Raw genomic sequence first — 20,011 nt, 5'->3', positions numbered from 1 at the left:
TCTCTTTGCTTAGAGGACTCCTTTCAAGATTTCTTGTAGGGCTGGTTTCGTGTTTGCAAATTCCTTTAGTTTTTGTTTGTCCTGGAAGCTTTTTATCTCTCCTTCTATTTTCAATGACAGCCTAGCTGGATAGAGTATTCTTGGCTGCAAAATTTTTTCATTTAGTGCTCTGAATATATCATGTCAGTCCTTTCTGGCCTGCCAGGTCTCTGTGGATAAGTATGTTGCCAATCTAATATTTCTACTGGTGTAGGTTACATGTCTCTTCTCCTGAGCTGCTTTCAGGATTTTTTCTTTGTCTCTGAGACTCGTGAGTTTTACTATTAGGTGTCGGGGTGTTGACCTATTTGTATTGATTTTGAGCGGGGTTCTCTGTGCCTCCTGGATTTTGATGCCTGTTTCCTTTCCCAAATTAGGGAAGGTCTCTGCTATAATTGGCTCCAATAGACCTTCTGCCCCCTCTCTCTTTCTTCTTCTTCTGGGATCCCAATTATTCTAATGTTGTTTTGCCTTATGGTATTGTTTATCTCTCAAATTCTGCCCTTGTGATCCAGTAGTTGTTTATCTCTCTTTTTCTCAGCTTCTTTATTTTCCATCATTTGGTCTTGTATATCACCAATTCTCTCTTCTCCCTCATTTATTTTAGCAGTTAGAGCCTCCATATTTGATTGCACCTCACTAATAGCCTTTTTGATTTCAACTTGGTTAGATTTTAGTTCTTTTATTTCTCCAGAATGGGTTTCTCTAATAATTTCCATGGTTTTATCAAGCCCAACTAGTATCTTTTAAATCATCATTCTGAACTCTAGTTCCGACATCGTACTAATGTCCGTATTGAGTAGGTCCCTGGCAGTCGGTACTACCTCATGTTCTTTTTGTTGAGGTGATTTTTTCTGTCTTGTCATTTTGTCCAGAGGAGAATAGATGAATGAGAGAACAAAATGGTAACAGGGTAAAAACGTCCCCAGAGAAATATATACTAAATAAATCAGAAGAGACCTGAAACCAGAGAAAAAGGAAGGGAAAGGAAGGAAAAAAAAAAAAGAAAAAGAAAAAAAAAAAACAAACAAAAACAGAACCAAACAAAATAAAACAAAAAACAGAATATGATCAATTATGATCAGGCTGGTGCATAGATCAGTGCCACACACTAGATTTTGGGTGTATTTTGGTCTGTTAGAAGAAAGCGCCTCCCAAAATTTTAAAGAAAGGAAAACTTATATATGTTCAAAAATCAGAGTTAATACAATGAAGGGATGGAATATGATTGTAAAGATGAAAATTTAAAGATTTTATAAAAGGAATTATAGATAAGAAGTTGGTTGAAAAAAGAAAGAAGAGGATTTTAAAAAAAAAGGAAAATGAAAAGGGAGAGAATGTGATCAGGCAGGAGAGTAGAACAAAACCATACACTAGAGATTTAGGGTATATTTTGGTCTGTTAGAAGAAACTGTATCCCAAAATTTTAAAGAGTGAACAACTTATATATATATATATATATATATTTTTTTTTTGGTATATATATATATATATATACCAAAAATAAGGTTAACTACTATGAAGGGATGAAGGGATAGAATATGATTCTAAAAATGAAAAATAAAAAAAGATTTTTTTATAAAAGGGAATGTTAAGTTTTTGGTTGAAAAAGTGAAAAAGAAAAATTAAAAAAAGAGAAAAAAAGGTAAAAAAATATTAACTTTGAAAGACTAAAGAATCACAGGAAAGAAGCCATGAATTCTATGTGCAGTATTCCCCTAGCACTGGATTTCTGCCGTTCTAATTGATCGGTAAACTTCGTCTTGGCTGGCTGTTCTTGTTGTTCTTCTGGGGGAGGGGCCTGTTGCCGTGGTTCCCAAATGTCTTTGCTGGAGGCGGAATTGCCCCGCCCTTGCCTGTCCAGGGTAAGTAATCTGCTCGGGTTTGCTCTCGGGAACTTTTGTTCCCTGCAAGCTTTCCATACAGCTTTGGAGGATGAGAGTGAAAATGACGTCCTCCCAATCTCTGTCCTGGAGGAGCTGAGAACCTAGGGCTCCACTCCTCAGTGAACCCCCAGAGAAAAGCAGTCAATCTCTCCTGTCTCCCCAGTCTCTGTCTGCACTGTGTGCTCACCTGGCCTGTGACCAAGCGTTTCTCTCTCTGGCTCACGACCCCGTGTGGAGTCTCCAAACCCAGCAGATCCCTGTGGTGCCCTCCTGTGCTGCTCCTTCTGGGGGAGGAAGGGGAGTCTCCCTGGATCTGCCGCTTGTTGGGTCCCTCCTGGAAGAGCAGTGGCCCGACTGTGTCACAGATCATGGTTTATGGCAACCCTGAGCTGCAAGCCCACTCCTCAGCTCCTTCTCTGCAGCCGGTTTGGCTGCTTGGATACCTGGGAGCTCTGCCACACTCAGGCACCCGTGGTCTTTCTGTGACCCTGAGGGTCCTGATACCACAGTGTTCTAGTGAGTGTTCCACCCTCCGCTTAGCCACTGGAGCCACGTCCCTCAGCGGAGCTGACTTCTAAATATTCTGATTTTGTGCTCTGCTGTTCTATCACTTGACGGTAGCAGCTGACAGAGGCCCCTTCCCATTCCGTCTATCTTCCCAAATATCACCTCAGATTCACTTCTCAACATGTCCTACCTTCCAAAAAGTGGTCACTTTTCTGTTAAGAGAGTTGCTGCTATTCTTTTCTTTGATCTCCTGTTGAGTTTGTAGGTGTTCAGAATGGTTTGATCCCTATCTAGCTGAATTCCTGGGACCAGATGAAATCTAGGTCTCCTACTCCTCCACCATCCTGCTCCTACCCCCTCCTTCTGTTAATTTTTAAATTGCAAAATAATTCTAGATTTACAAAAAAGTTGCAAAAATGATACAAGGAATTTCTATAAACTCTTCAAGATACCTCAGATTTGTGTCTAAATACTTCAGTGTGTATTTCCTAACATCGAGCGCATTTTCCTCTGAAACCACATCACCATTAGTAAAATCAGGAGGTTAACATTATTCTATTATCTAAATTATGAACTTCCTTCAGATTTTGCTGATTATTTCCTTTACCTGGACCAGGAGCCAAACTGGTGTCACACTTTACATTTAGTTATGTATTTGTGTAGCTTCCTTCATTCTGGAATGGTTCCTTGGTCTTTGTCTTTTATAACCTTGAGACTTTTGAGTACAATTCAGTTATTTTGTCAAAGGGCTCCAATTTGGATTTTTCTGATTTTGTTGTCATGATGACATTCAGGTTATGGATTTTTGGTGAGAATGTCACAAACGTGAAACTATGCCCATTTCAATTTATTATATCATGAGGCGGATGCTATCCAATTGTCTTGTTATTGCTACATGCTGTTATGGCTGAATTGTGTACCCCCTTATTCATATGTTAAAGTCCTAACTCTCAATATCTTAGAATGTAACTGTATTTGGAGACAGAATCTTTACAGAGGTAATCAAATTAAAATGTGATCATTAAGGTGGTAACTATTCATTATGACTGGTATCTTTATAAGAAGAGAAATTTGAATACAGACACATATAGAAGGAAGATGATGTGAACACACAGGGAGAGAACCACCATCTACAAGCTAACGAGAGTGTCCTGGAAGAACAGATTCTTCCCTCATGGCCCTTAGAAGGAATGAACTGTGTTGACACCTTGATCTTGGACTTCTAGCCTCCAGAACTGTGAGAAAATTAATTTCAGGTGTTTAAGCCACCCATTCTTGGTACTTATTTATGGTAGCCTTAGCAAATGAACTCACAAGGTAACTTTGGTCACTTGGTGAGGTGGCATCTATCAGTTTTATCTACTGCCAAATTACTATTTTTCCCTTTGCAATTAATAATATGTCATGAGGAGATACCTGGAGACTACAAAAATCCTTTTCCTCCTCATGATGTCACCTCACTCAGCTTAGCATCCACTCATGATGTTTGCCTGAAATAGTGATTATTGCGGTGGTTGCCAATTGTATTAACTATTATGTCAGAGTAAAACCTAAACATAAAACTATACAAATCAGCAGTTTGGGGCTCAATGAATTTTCACAGTGAACACACTCATGTGGCTTCTCACTAGCTCAAGGAGTAGAACACTCTCAATATCCAGAAACCTCTTTATTTCTCTGCTTAGACTATATCTCACATTTCCTCAGTGCTAAGCACAGTCGTGAGTTCCAATGCCAAATAATAGTTTTGCCTGATACAGAAATTTATATTAATGGAATAATGTATTGTGGATTGTTTTGTGTCTGGCTTCTCTCAGTCAGTATTTATCTTTATTACTGTATAATAGTCCATCATATGAATATATCACTATTTATCCATTCCACCATTGATAAGCATTTGAGAAGTTTCCAGTTTGGGGCCGTTAGGCATAAAGCTATTATGAATATTTTAAAAAGTATTTTCATAAACTTTTTTTCATTTCTATTTCATTAGGAGTGGGATCTCTGGATCATAATTTATAAGGAATTAGGGATCTAACAATTCTTTTTTCCCAAAATAGTTGCTCCAACATACTTTCTGCCAACAGAGTGAGCATTCTAGGTATTCCATATCCTCACCCACAGAGTCATTTTCATATTTTTCACTTTATCTATTCTAGTGGATGTGTGCTGGTATCTCATTGTGGTTTCATCTGTATCTTCCTGATGACTAATGATGTCAAACATCTTTCATATATTGGACATATATATATTTTCTTTTGTAAAGCACTATGCAATTTTTTTGCCCATATTTTAATGGGGTTGTTTGTCTTTTCATTTTTGAATTATAAAAATTGTTTGTATTTCCTATATGTGTTTCCTAGCTATATCTCTTTTATGTAATTTTTTAGGTGGTTCCTCAATGGTTAATAATACACACTCTTCCATTATCAACACTGTATCAGTTCCCACTTTGTACTTCACATCCGGCCTGATACATCTTCCTTTCCATTTTACAAACACCATCACCTTGCAACAGTCAAATCCCTTTAACACTCTTCTCTGCCATTTGTGCCATTATTGTAATAGTTCTGCATACATTGTAAACTTCACATATATTTTTCTTTGTTAGTTGTGTTTTAAGGAAATTATAACAAAAAACCCTCCAATTGATTTTATATTTACCTACACATTTACCATGTCTCAGGCTCTTCATGTTTTCCTGTGGTTCCAAGTTTCTATCTGGTATCAGTTTCCTTCAGCTTGAGGAACATTCTTTTTTGAGATTTTATTTATTTATTTGAGAGAGAGCAAGAGAGAGCACAAGAGCAGGGGGAGGGAGAAGCAGATTCCCCACTGAGCAGGGAGCCCAATGTGGGGCTCGATCCCAGGACCCTGGGATCATGACCTGAACTGAAGGCCGACGTTTAACTGACTGAGCCACCCAGGTGCCCCAGAACATTCTTTAATATTTCTCATAGTACTGGTCTGCTAGAGATAATTTTCTTTCAGTTTTTATTTTGTTTGAACATGTCTTTAGTTTGCCCTCATTTTCAAAGGTATTTTCACTGGATATTTAACTCTGGGTTGACAGTCTGCCCCTGCCCTGTCCTTCCAGCATGGTAAATCTATTGTTCAATTGTCTTTAGTTCCTATCTTTCATGTGTGAAGTCAGCTGTCATTTGAATGTTTTTTTTTCTTTCAAATAATGTGTCTTTTCCCCTTCCTCTTCCTGCTTTTTGAGATTTTCTTTTTCTGTTTTTAGCACTTTCACTATGATATATCTAGGTATGCTTTCTTTGTATTTCCTTTTGTTTGGGGGTTGAAACAGGCAGGAATAATGAAACAGAAAGAAAGAAAGAAATCAGTGAAACAGAAAATTAACATTCAATATGAAAATTTAGAAAGTCAAAACTGTTTCTAGAAAGGAAGACGGGAGGGGTAGAAGACACAAATGACCAATATCAGGGATGAAAAAAAAGAACAAAAATTTCTTAGATCTCAGAATAAGAAAAAGAATTTCTTGGATCTGAGAATTGACATTTTTCATCAAATTTAGGAAGATTTTTGCCATTATTTTTTAAAATACTTTTTCTGCTTCATTCTCATAGTTTTTTCCTCCTGGGGTCTAGGTACGTATATGTTAAACTGTTTGATAATGTCCCACGGGTCTTTGAGACTCTATTCATTTTTCTTTAGTCTTCTTTCTTTCTGCTCTTTTGTATTCCTCATCCCCCAAAGTGTCCTTATGTCCCTTTTTAACCCTTCCCTCATGTTGCTTCCCATTTGTCAGTCTGTCCTCAGGGAACCACTGATCTGCTTTCTGTCATTTTCAATTAGTTTGACTTTTCTAGAATTTTATCTAAATGGAATCATATTCTCTGTATTCTGTTGAGCTACTTTCACTGAGCATAATTACTATGAGGTCAAACCATGTTGTTGTATGTATCAGCAGTTAATTCATTAATATTTCATTTTTTGATGTTTACTGCTTATGTTGACTTTGCATCCATTGACTCAGCTAAAATTCACTTATTAATTTTAATAGTTTATCAGTAAATTTTAATATATTTTATATGTATGACTTCATGTATTCTATGAATAATGACTTCTTATTCTTCCTTTTGTTTTTATTCTTTACATTTCTTTGCTTTATTGTGTTTTAGAATAATACTTAATAGTAGGTATCTGATCTCAGGTGAAAACACAATACTTCACTATTACATATCATGTTTGTTCTGGATTTTCATATACACCTTTTTTGTTGTTGCTGTATTAAGGAAGTTTCATTATGTTTCTAATTTGTTAACACTTTTTGTTTTCTGTCATAATGGTATTGAATTTTTTTTCAAATGCTCCTTTTGCATCTATTATAGAGTCATATAACTTTCTCTTTATTCTAACAATGTGGAAGATTACATTTATTAATTTTGAATGTTAACATTGCATTTTAGAAATAAACTCAAGCTGGTAATAATAACATAGTATCCTCCTTTTGTATGACTTGATTTGGTTTTCTAATATTTTGTTAAATATTTTATACCAACTTGTACAGCTGACATTGGTCTGCAAATTTCCTTTTTTTAGATGGCTTTTTCCAGTTTCTGGTATCAAGGTTATGCTGGCCTCATAAAATGATTTAGGAAGAATTCCTCTTTTTAAGTATGCTGGCAGAGTTTTTGTAAGATTGGTGTTCTCTATGCAGTATTTGGTAGATTTCACCAGTGAAGTCTGTACTTTCCTCAAGGGAGTTTCATTTTTATATATTCCATTTATTTAATGTTTTCTTTATGAAATGTTATGAAACTATTCATATTTTCATCTTCTTCCTGTATTATATTGGTAAGTTGTTTTAAAATGTTGTTCATAATATGAACTTTTTTTTTCATGTTCTAAAATCTGTAGGGATGTTCTTTTTTTGCAGTCCTAATACTGATCATGTGTGTCTTCTACACCTCCTTTCTTCCTTTCTAGAAACAACTTTTGGCTTTCTAGATTTTGGTGTTGTATGCTAGTTTTCCATTTCACCAATTTCTATCAGTTTTATTTTTCCCATCTGTGTCCTTTCTTTGGGTTTAATTTGTTCTTCTTTTCCTAACTTCTGTAGTTGTTCATTAATTTTACTTTACTCTTTTTCTCAAATATCCATTTTAGGCCATACAGTTTCCTCTGAGTATGGCTTTATGGTATCTCACTACTTTTTTTTTTTTAAAGATTTTCTTTTTTAAGTAATCTCTACACTCAACCTGGGGCTTGAACTCACAACCCTGAGATGAAGAGTTGCATGCTCTACTGATTGAGCAAGCCAGGCAGCTCTGTATCTCAGGATTTTCGATGTATTTTTTACTACTACTTTGTTCTACACAATTTCTAGTTTCCACTGTGATTTCTACTTTGACCAAGAGGATTTTAAGAGTATATTATTCAATTTGCAAACATTAGGAGATTTTGTTAGTTATATTTTTTATACTGACTTCTAGCTTAATTCCACTGTGATCAGAAAACATATACTCTTTGGTTTAAGACCTTTGAAATTTACTAAGACTTGTTTTATGATGCCACACTTTTACTTTTGCTTTTACATTTAATTTTCTAAATTTCCACCTGAGCTCAGAAAGCATTTATACTCTGCAATATTCCATATGTGTTCAGTAAGTCAAGTTTGCTAATTGTCTCATTTAAATCTATATCCTTACTGATTTTTTTTTTAATTTTCCCTATTTGCTCTATTTACTATAATGGGCTGGATGTGGTTTCCTTTGTTATGTTTCTCTGCTTATATCACTTTTGAAAAGGTTTTGGCCATTATTATTATTATTTTTTTAAGATTTTATTTTTATTTATTTGACAGAGAGAGACAGCCACAGAGGGAACACAAGCAGGGGCAGTGGGAGAGGGAGAAGCAGGCTCCCCACTGAGCAAGAAGCCTGATGCAGGGCTCGATCCCAGGACCCTGGGTTCATGACCTGAGCCAAAGGCAGATGCTTAACTGACTGAGCCACCCAGACACCCCTGGCCATTATTTCTATAAGTAATGTTTCTGCCACAATCTCTCCTCCCTCTACTTCTGAGATTTATCAAAAGGTATGTTGTACTTCTTCTCTGTGTGGCATATTCCTTATGTTCTTTCTGTGTTTTCCATCTTTTTCCTCTCTGTGCCTCAGTTTAATTTCTATTGATCTTTCTTCCAATTCAGCAATTCTCATCTGCTTCTCAACCCTTTTCTTTTCAGTTCCTTTATTTTTCAGTATAGAATCTGCATTTAATTCTTTCTTAAATTGATTTTAACTGTGTGCTGGAATTCTTCCTCTTCTGTTTTCTAGAGCATATTTATCACAGTTTTTTTAAAGTTCTTTTTTGACAACTCTGTTACCTGGACTTTCTGTGGGACTGTTTTTTAGAACTTGTGTATTGTAATTTTTTTTGTCTCTTGGTATGCTAAATAATTTTTATTAAATGCCTGACAATATCCAATGGAAAAAAGACAGTCTCTTCAATAAATGGTGCTAGAAAAACTTGGACGGCCACATGCAGAAGGATGAAACTGGACCATTCTCTTACACCATGTACAAAGATAAACTCAAAATGGACGAAAGACCTAAGTGTGAGACAGGAATCCATCAAAATCCTGGAGGAGAACACCTCCAAAGAGGCAGTAACCTCTTTGACCTCTGCCGCAGCAACTTCTTGCAGGACACATTTCTAAAGGCAAGGGAAACAAAAGCAAAAATGAACTATTGGTACTTCATTAAGATAAAAACTTCTTCACAGCAAAGGAAACATTCAACAAAACTAAAAAGCAACTTATGGAATGGGAGCAGATATTTGCAAATGACATAACAGATAAAGGGCTGGTATCCAAGATCTATAAAGAATTTCTCAAACTCAACACCAAAAAACCAAATAATTCAGTCAGGATATGGGCAGAAGACATGAATAGACACTTCTCCAAAGAAGATATCCAAATGGCCAACAGATACATGAAAAATGCTCCACGTCACTTGTTATCAGGGAAATACAAATCAAAACCACAATGAGATACCATCTTATACCAGTTAGAGTGGTTAAAATTAATAAGACAGAGAACAACAAATGTTGGCAAGGATGTGGAGAAAGGGAAACCCTCTTACAATGTTGGTGGGAATGTAAGTTGGTACAGCCACTCTGGAAAACAGTATGGAGGTTCCTCAAGAAGTTAAAAATAGAGCTACCCTATGGCCCAGCAATTGCACTACTGGGTATTTACCCCAAAGATACAGCTGTAGTGAAAAGAAGGGGAACCTACACCTCAATGTTCATAGCAGCAATGCCCACAAGAGCCAAACTGTGGAAGGAGCTGAGATAGTCTTCAACAGATGAATGGATAAAGATGTGGTTCATATATACAATGGAATATTACTTAGCCATCAAAAAGGATAAATACCTACCTTTTACATTGACATGGATGGAACTGGAGGGGATTATGCTAAGTGAAATAAGTGAATAAGAGAAAGACAATTATCATATGGTTTCACTCATATGTGGAATATAAGAAATAGTGCATAGGATCCTAAGGGAAGGGAGGGAAAATTGAACGGGAAGAAATCAGAGAGGGAAACAAACCATGAGAGGCTCTTGACTCAAGGAAACAAACTGAGGGTTGTGGAAAGGGATGTGGGTGGGGGGATGGGGTAACTGGGTGATGGGCATTAGTGTGGGCATATAATGGGATGAGCACTGGGTGTTATGTGCAATTAATGAATCACTGAACACTACATCAAAAACTAATGATGTACTATATGTTGGCTATTGAATTTAAATTAAAAAAAAGAAAAAAATAAATTCCTGACATTGTATTTGATACATGTTGGAGAGAACTTGAAGCTCTGGACCAGTCTTCCCTTCCTAGGCTTCACTTGTGCTTCGTGCAGGCTGCTAAAGAAGGAGAGGTCATCCTATTCTGGTCAGTAGCTGAGCCCAGCCTTTGTCCTGGCTGGTCTATCTCTGGTTTACCTTCACTCCTAGGGTGTATCCCTGCAACAGTCATTCCCAAAGCCAGTGGTGTTGTCCAAGGTTTCTCCTCATTGGTCAGCTGTGAGGTCTAATTTTTTTCCTTCCACTCAGCTTTATGAGAACACTTTAAACTACAGCTAGCATATCTCAGACTTCTAACCATCACTTTCTCCTGGTTTTGTCTGTTTTTTTGTTTTTTTTTTTTACCAGTCAGTGTTTAGGCCCTTAGGTTGCTGCTTTGGAATCTAGAAATCTGTCAAGGAGAAAGGCTGGACCAAATATAGGTTCATCTCTGTTTTTCTTCTGCCTTGGATCATGGCCCCTCAAATTCTTTTTTTTTTTTAAAGATTTTTTTTTTTTACTTATTTATTTGAGACAGAGAGAATGAGAGAGAGAGCACATGAGAGGGGGGAGGGTCAGAGGGAGAAGCAGGTTCCTTGCTGAGCAGGGAGCCCGATGCGGGACTCGATCCAGGGATTCCAGGATCATGACCTGAGCCGAAGGCAGTTGCTTAACCAACTGAGCCACCCAGGCACCCCAACCCCTCAAATTCTTGTTACCTTCTCAGCTCTCTGCTGCCTCCAAACAAGTACTTTTAATATTCTATCCAAGTTTTTAGTTGTTCAATGTGGGAGGTTTGGTTTATTATAAACTAGTCTACCATAGCTGGAATCATGTATACATTTTTTAAGAAAAAATTCTCACTTATCCTCATCTTGCAAGTCTAGTTATGTGCAGAACCAGAATCTGGGCCAGGTCTTCATCCAGGACTCCACAGCTCCCTGTAGTAGCCACATCTAAGGGCTTACACCTCTGCCAAGGCAATGAGGAGAGTGTTTGGATGTGTCAGCAGGCAGAGGAGGAGCCAGCTGAGTGGTGGCTGCTCTGCTGGCATGGGTCAGCTAGCTTGTTTAGTCACCTAAGCCTCTGCTCTCATCCTGAGCTTGGCTAAAGCCACACTTTTGATGAAGGCAGTCACATTCATCATTCATTCGTGGAAACAACCTAAGACTTGGGGCCTCACATGTGACATGCTGCACCCCTGCACTGCCCCTCTCCCATATGAAGAGGTATGTGTGGCAGGAAAGCTTTCCAGGTGACATTGGTCTCTAGCAGTCAGTTGATTTAGAAAACTGGGCTAGGATATTTATTGCCTTTGGGACATGTACGCAGTGAGGCAAATTGTATCTTGGGCCTGAAAGACAATTGGCTTGGCCTAAAAGGAACTAAGCACATAAGTGCTTTATTCATAACACCAGGAAGTACAAGCCACAAAACTCCTCAGTTACCATTTTCCTTCTGTAGGAAATGAACCAACAGACATCACCAACATGGCTAGAAGTATGACCTTAGTTTGAGCTGAAGAGAGAATGTGGTCTCAGGGCTGGGTGTGGAAGGGGAGGCAGTGAGTAGAATGAAGGAAGAAGCCAGTCTGTTATTTGGTGGAGGAGGTCAAACCATAAGATTACTTTTTAGTGGCCACCAAACAGCTTATGACAACATGGTAATGGTTATTTTCCTCATTTCTCCTCCAAATGTCATAGTGGCTGACTAATGGCTGTTGTCAAGATGGAGGCTAAAGTAATGTACTTGCCCACATTCTTCCCCTCTACATCCCTAAGAATGTCCATAATTAAAACTGTCTCTTTAATGACCCCATCTTTTGTCAAATGCATGTGAAATGGGCCATGTTTCCCTCCTCACATGGTATCTCGCTTTTCAGGAGGATCAGTCATGGAATGGAAACTGTAAGCCTCTCCCTTGCTTACGCTTCACCAAAGGAAAGAGCTAATATGATTGGTGATAGCTTGCTGGGTTTTTTAGGTCTGCACTGCCCAAGACTGGGGATACTGGGCCTCAACAGCAAAAACAAACTGAACAACAAAAACCAAAACCAGGCCCCACCTTCTCCTTTCTTGTGCCACCTCTGTCATCATCAGTAGGCTGTACCAGGACCCTCTCACTCTTATGCTATAAACAGCTCAGGATGTGCTCCTCCTCCTTCTACTCTTCTGAAGTCCTGATCAGGGAGATCCAGCTGCCCACCTGGACCGGGATGCAATAGCCATGAAGGTGTGGGTTTTCTTGCTTTGGGGCAGGCCTAGGAGGCCTGTCCTGGCTTCAAATCCAATCTACATCATCCTGTCCAACTATTGCCAAATCATCTACTAAATAATAAAGCTATTATCTTGATCTCCACTGGGTCATGTGTCATTCTCTGAACAAGTCCCTCATAGGAAGAACACCTGTCCCTACCTTTTAGGTATTTTTTGCTCCCAGTGGCTGGATGTACATTTACATACTTTGACATAAGCAAGACATGATGTTAATATTTCTTAGTGTGCTCATGCATTTATTCAATATGTAATATAAAAAAGGCTGAATCACCAGGTTGCAATCATACAAAAATATATATTTTTAAGCATCCATCTTGGTATTCTAGATTCCTAAAACATAAGTCTCTAGTCACTTTAGTAAATGGATATACCAGACCATTATAACTGCAAGTAGCAATAGCAGAAAGACAGGAAAAAAAGAAACCACAGCAGAAACAGAACTGAACAATTCAAACAAACATGTGAGAACAGAAGCACCATATATAATGTTGACTAGTATTCATTCAGCTTTCTGAGCTCCTTGGAGAAAGGTGCTACCTGAAATATAAATAAAATAGATATTTCCCCCACATTCCTCATATCCTTTTTCTGGGTACAAAATGTATAGAGCATCAGGTTACTGTTCAACAAAAATTATATTATGGGAGACTTCAAAAGAGTTCCTCTAGGGAACTTGGGGACTGATCCACTGGTATCTCCTAAGACCACCTTGTTTTTCCATCAGTTCTGATGCCTGAGACCTCAGGGAGTGAGGTCTATGGAGTTTTGGAAGAGGAACCTGAAAACTATGTGCCAGATTGCATCCTTGTCAAATGGCCTCATTCAGGGCAGTGACTTGAAACATTACTTACCTTATCCCAGGACACAGGTCTACAATCATGGAAATGGAAATGACTTACCATTGGAAAATTGAACTGCAATCCTCTAACTTAAAATGTAGATGTCCTAGCAGGTAACTAGCACTCAATTTCTATCTGCTGAATGATGGCGCTAACAATTAACCTACCCAATGCAACTTATGCTGAGTTGAAAAGGAATATATGGGAAAGGTGAGGAATTTACAGTCTGAAAGAGATAAAGAGGCCATGGGCCAAAGGAGTGTTTCTCTGTGGGATCTGGTTTTATCTGAGGACACCAAAAACTTGCCATCTTGTCTCCAGACTCTACACATATACATATGTGCTTGTTGGCTCAGAAACAACCAGATTCTCAACATCCTTAAGCAAGAAAAGAATTTGTTGTTTAGTCTTTGAAGAAATGACTCCCAGGATGGTGTGGAGAGATTCAGCAACCAAAAATCTGACAGAAAATATTCAAAACATTGGCTAAATAAATAATGAATATCATGAAGGAAAACAAAACAAAACAAAACATTAGCTTGGTCTGTGGTTTTCCAGTGAAACCCCCTTGCCCTTCTTGAAGATCCCCATGATGGCCAGCCTCCAAGACAACCCCCACCGATTCTCTCCTCCTGGGACTTAGGTGCTTCTGTATCTCCTCCCCCACTGAAAAGGGCTGACCTGTGTTACTAACAGGATTCTATAGATATGACAGCATGTGACTTCTGAGGTTAGGTCATAAATAATGTTGTGACTCTGCCTTGCTTCTTTTGAATCACATGCTCTGGGGGAAAGCCAGCTGCTATGTCATGAGGACACTCAAGCAACCCTACAAAGAGGTCCATGTTAGGAACTGAGACTTCCTGCCAACAACCATGTTGAACCTCAGTTTCCTTGTTTGTAAGATGGGAGTGTTCCCCCAAACCATGTCTCTACTCCTTCTACCTTCTTTGACAGGCTTCTTCTCTCCCTCTAGTAGTGCAGTTTGTTCTGTCAGTCCTTAGGTAGATTTCTTGGTAATTCAGAATGATTTGATAGTTATCTAGTTGTGTTCAAGGGATGAGGCAAGTCTAGGGTCCTCCTACTATGCAGCCATCTTAGCTCCCATTTTCATCTAACACAAAGCTTATTTTGAAATACAGTTTTGACTGTCTCATGCAATTTTTTGAACACTGTACTGAAAGTGACAAACAGAATGGCCTGTATGGGGACAGAATGGTTTTAAGTGCATCAGTTGTGGACCCTCGTGATTGTGTTGGCTGACTGGGAGCTCCAGCTGCTGCCACTGCCCAGCAACACGAGAGATGATCATATTGCATTCTGCTAGCCTAGGGAAAGATCAAAATTCAAAATTCTAAGTACAATTTCTACTAAATGTGTATCTCTTTTACTATCATGAAGTTGAAAAATCCTAAGTTGAACCACAGTAATTTGGGGACCATCTGTAATTTAATACAGAACTGAACAAGTCCTTGTTTCTGGGTTGTCTTTTAGCCTACCTGGGTAGTTTTGTACCATTACCATACTGACCGGATTTTTGTGTTTTTCTAGTATGTTTTGATTTATGATCATAAGGCCAGTTGTCTCTACTTTACTTTTTTCGGGGGGGGGGCAGTGGTGGGAGTCCAAAAGTTCTAGCTACTTTTGCCAATTTATTCTTCTTGATTAGAAAACAGGAGATTAGGGATGCCTGGGTGGCTCAGTTGGTTAAGCATGTGACTCTTGGTTTCAGCTTAGGGCATGCTCTCAGGGTTGTGAGATGGAGCCCTGAGTTGTGCTCTGTGCTCAGTGGGGAATATGCTTGAGTTTCTCTCCCTCTCTTCTGCCCTTCTCCCCCCACCCTTCCCCCCACCCTCTAAAATAAATAAATAAAATCTTTAAAAAAAGAAAATAGGAGATTAAAGATTAAAGATTAAAAGCTAGGCATGAAGAAATCGTAGGTCAAGCACATGACTAATTCTTCCTATCTTTCACTCACAGTTAATGTTTCCCTTTCCAGCTTCCACTCTTGTCTCTTCTTTCCTCTGTTTTCCTCTGTCTTCCACTTATATTCTCAAGTTTGTACTCACCACTTATTGATTTGCTGGTGTCCTGTTGGACCTTTTCTACAGTTACTGTCTTTTATTTTAGAATTATTTACAATCGCTTAATTTTTTATTTTCAGAATTTTAAAATTTGAGGATTAGCATAGATACAGTAAAGTACATATGACACACCAGTCTTAATCATACAACTTGATGAATTTTTATGACTATCTATAGATCCATGTAATTGCCACCAAGGTTGAGAATCTATAAGGTTCTCCCATGCTCCTTCCCACTCTAATCCCATGTTCACCTAGAATTAACCACCATCTGGACTTCCATCACCACAAGGTAGTCTGCTTCTTCAACTTCACATAAATGGAATCATACTGTTAGTTCTCTTGTGTCTGGCTTCTTCTGCTCAAGATTATATCTGTGAGATACCATGTACATTTTATGGGTACCAGTGGTTTGTCCTTTTTTATTGTGTGCCATATTATAATGTATAAATAAAACAATTTATTTATCCATTCTCTTGTTGATGGGACACTCATATTCTCAAAATAACATTTTAAGTAAACTTTATTATCCACAAATAATGTCCTATAATTAGAATAGAAATCTTCATACAGTATTATTAAAAAAAAAAAGGCTAGATTCTCCCATCATTTTCCAGAGCTAACTAGCTCAGCAAATTTGGTCCATCCTTTGTAGTTAGTGGTCACAGAATTTGACCTAAGTATTTATATTCTCACTTGTGAGATAAGCATCCTTTTTTTTTTTTTTTTAAATTCTGGTGACCTTGAGATACTGAGGCTTAAATATCCTTTCCTCAAAGTTCCATAGATAACCAGGGCGAAGCTGTGGTCAGCAAAGATAGAGGAGATTGTCAAAAGCTGGTTGAATGCCTTTAACATTTATTTATTAATTACATTTCAGGAAACACTCTTGTCACATATAGAGTTTAAGGTGGCATGAAATATTTGCAATGAAGGGGTCTGTGTACATTTGAAGACAGTAAGCAATTCACAATCATTTCCCATGATCACTTGAGACAGATAGAAAGGAGGCCAAAGGTTTGACAGCCTGCAAAACAGGTTCTCTGAAGGCAGGGATAGGCAGATGCTGCCTCATTTTCTTTGGAAGCCATTTGTCACTGTCAAGCACACAGAGTGGCCTCTCTCTTAGCTCTGTTCAAACAAGAGTATAGTTTGCATCCTGACATTTCCCTGAAAATGGCAAGTTTCATTTATCACCAGGGTAGTTTTCAAACTTTGTGTTCACTATCGTAAAGGGGAGTTGAGGTTTTTTTTTTTTTTTTAATTTAAATTCAGTTAGCCAGAAGTTGAGTTTTTTAAGATTTTGTTGAACAATATTATTTCCTCATGAAAACCCATAATTTGACATTTCAAACATACATACTTTCATATCCTCTTGCTGTCTCAATAAAACTTGATAACAATTATACAACAATTATACACAATTAGTGTATAATACAAAAACTTCACTATTTAAATAATTACATTATATTCATATATATGATTGTGGGTCACTGATTCCTAAACTATTACTATTAATGCATATCTATTCTTCTAGAAGAAGCTAATAATTTAAGTATATGAGCCAAAGATGAAAGTAAGATTGTTTTATTAAATAATGGTCTAAAACTCAGCTTTGAATATAAATTACTGTTTAACCATTACAGAATTGTAGATAACACAATCGTTGTCTGGGAATAAAACAAGTTGCTTTTCACATGAGCTAGGAAAGTATAAAATAGAGACTCTTGTCTTAGATGAACATTAAGGACCTGGTTAATATATAATTATGTGTGTGTACCTCATCCAGCCTCTCTTCCCTTAGAATGACTTCTAAAGCTATCAAAGATTTGTAAAATTAAAATTTTTTTTATTATAAAGAAAATGCAGCCAAATGGTAGAAATAGCAGAAAATATACACAGTTCCAAAACAGAAAAAATTCCAAAGGAATGTATATAAAAATAGTTAACAGCAATCACTGTATCTGAATCTTAGCATTCAAGAGGCCAACCTCTTGTTCATCAATGATACCTAAACAATATTTTAGTTCAGGAGTTGGCAAACTGTGGCCCATGTGCTGAATCTAGCCAGGTGCTGGTTTTGTAAATATGGCTTGAATAAGGGGTTACCAGACTATGGCTGCTGTGGCACTACAGAGCAGAGTGTGTAGTTGTGAAAGAGATCATATAGCTTGCAAGGCCTAAAATATTTGCTATCTGGCCTTTTACAGAAAACATTTCTTGACCCTAGTCTAGTTCATCAAGTAAAGTTTAGGTTATTTGGGAAGCATTCTTGAACATATTATGATATGCCCAGTCCTTACTTCAAGGAAATTATAGTCTAATTGGGAAAGACAAGACATGGACATATAATTTGAAGTAAAAAAAAAAAAATGACTGGTGTCATAGATGGTATGAAGTGCTTTAGGATTTCAGTGGGGGCATTATGGGAAGACATCATGGATAGGGTGAAGTTTGAGCTCCGTTTGATGGGTGGGTAGGATTTGACTATGCCAAAATCTGTAGAATATTCCCATTCAAAGATCAGTGTTAAGAAAGGCTCAGAGACTGGGGAGCAGCATGCAAGTGTGATGACCAGCAGACCGAGCAACTGGGTTCGTGTGAAGGATTATGAAAGAGTGGTGGGGGGATATGTTTGGAATGACAAGGCTGAGGGATTTGAATGCAGTCTGAGAATGAGTATTTTATGTGGTTGGCTTCAAGGGGTTTGGAGGAAAATGTGGTCATTATTGTGGTTTGTGGTATATCCACAAATTCTTTGACATTCCCTTCAAAAGGTGGAGCTGAATTTCTCTCTCTGCTTGTGGACTATTTGGACTTGGTGAGTCACTTCTAAATAGAGGAAGGTGGGAATGATGGGTATGAGTTCCAAAATTAGGGCACAAAACACACTGTGGATTCCTTCCTGTTCTCTCTTGGATTGCTTGCTCTGGGGGAAGTAAGGTGCCCCATCTTGAGGATACTCAGGCAGCCCTATGGAGAGTCCCTTGTTTTGAAAACCCAAGTCTTCCTGCTAACAGTCAGCAAGGAACTAAGGTCTCTCAACAATGGTCATGACAAGGAGCCATTCTGAATGCAGATCATCTAGCCCCATTTAAGCCTTCAGATGTTGGTTGCTGCAGGGGACAGCTTGACAGCAACCACATGAGAGACCCTGAACCAGAACCACCCAGTTGAGCTGTTCTTGGATTCCTGAGTCTCAGAAACTCTGTGACAGAATAATTAATGTTTGTTGTTCTAAGGCACTAAGTTTTGGGCAATTTCTTATGCAGCAATAGATAATAAATATGGATCTCATCTTTATAGTATTGCATTGGACATAATAGTTTTCATTTATTCATCCATCCATGCATCCATGCATCCATCCATCCATTCACTGACTGCATTCATTGGAGGGTGCTTCCTGTAATGCACTGTAGGAACCCTTGTTTGCTTGGCTTCATAGATGTAGCGGTGGGTAGGACAGACCTTACTGAAGAGAGATGAGATGGGCAGATAATTCCATAGTAGTCTAGATGGAAGGTAATTGTAAGAAACACTGTTGGCTTTCTAATACAGTATCCTACAGTTCCATGGATAAATTCCTACCTCTTTCTACTGAAGGGTGTTCTCTGTTGACAGGAGCATGCTCAGCCTGAGTGTGGGGCAAATTAAAAGTGGCAGAGAGTTAATGTCCAAGGAGAAACTCTCAACCAGTTGGGGGAAGGAGTTGGTTAATAAATTCCCTAACTTCTCACTTGCGAATGGGTGAACTCTGAGGTGTGTTCTTCATTTTCTCTCAGAGAGTTCTGGTGGGTTGAGTCCCAGTTGTCCATAGCAGCTACCTGTTCATTCTCACATCTTTTTTTTTTTAAGTTTTATTTATTTATTTGAGAAAGAAAGAGAGCACCAGAGTGGGGGACAGGAGAGGGAGAAGCAGACTCCCAGCTGAGCAGGGAGCCTGATGTGGGGCTTGATCCCAAGGCCCTGAGATCACAACCTGACCTGAAGGAAGACGCTTAACTGACTGAGCCACCCAGGCACCCCTCATCCTCACACTCTTTATTGATTCACTGTCTTCTTTCTCTTGTCCTTCTCAAACATTGCTTCCTGGGATCACTTCCCAAATTAATAACTTGCATCCAAGTCCTGGTGCCAGGTTCTGTTTTTGGGGGAATCCAAACTGGTTGAGTAATGAAGGTCTGGACTAGACTGGTGTCTTGGAGAATGTGAGAGATGTTATAAGGAAAGAAAAGCAACAGGACTTCACAACTCTTGCTATGAGGAATCTGTCTTAGTGACTTTCAAGATAAGGGCATCTTTTAACTGCTCTAGAGAACTAGGCTTATAATCTGAGGTCTTGAGGGCTAATGTGACTAGTCCAGGGTCTGGCAGTGAATTTGTGGCAAGTGTAAATCTGGCAACTGGGTTTTGGAGACTGTTTTCCATGCTCCACATTGTAGACTTTATATCTACAGAGCCCTCCTGAGTTGCAGATGGAAAACTAATACAAGGAGGCTGAGAAGTCCAAGGACCTACAGCTCATACATAGATCAAGAACCCAACTAGGCAGTTGAGTGAAGTCCAAAG

Source organism: Leptonychotes weddellii, chromosome 10 (assembly GCF_054177405.1).
Source record: "Leptonychotes weddellii isolate Sample4059 chromosome 10, ASM5417740v2, whole genome shotgun sequence".
In the NCBI taxonomy this organism is placed as follows: domain Eukaryota; kingdom Metazoa; phylum Chordata; class Mammalia; order Carnivora; family Phocidae; genus Leptonychotes; species Leptonychotes weddellii.
This window is presented reverse-complemented; position numbering follows the sequence as displayed.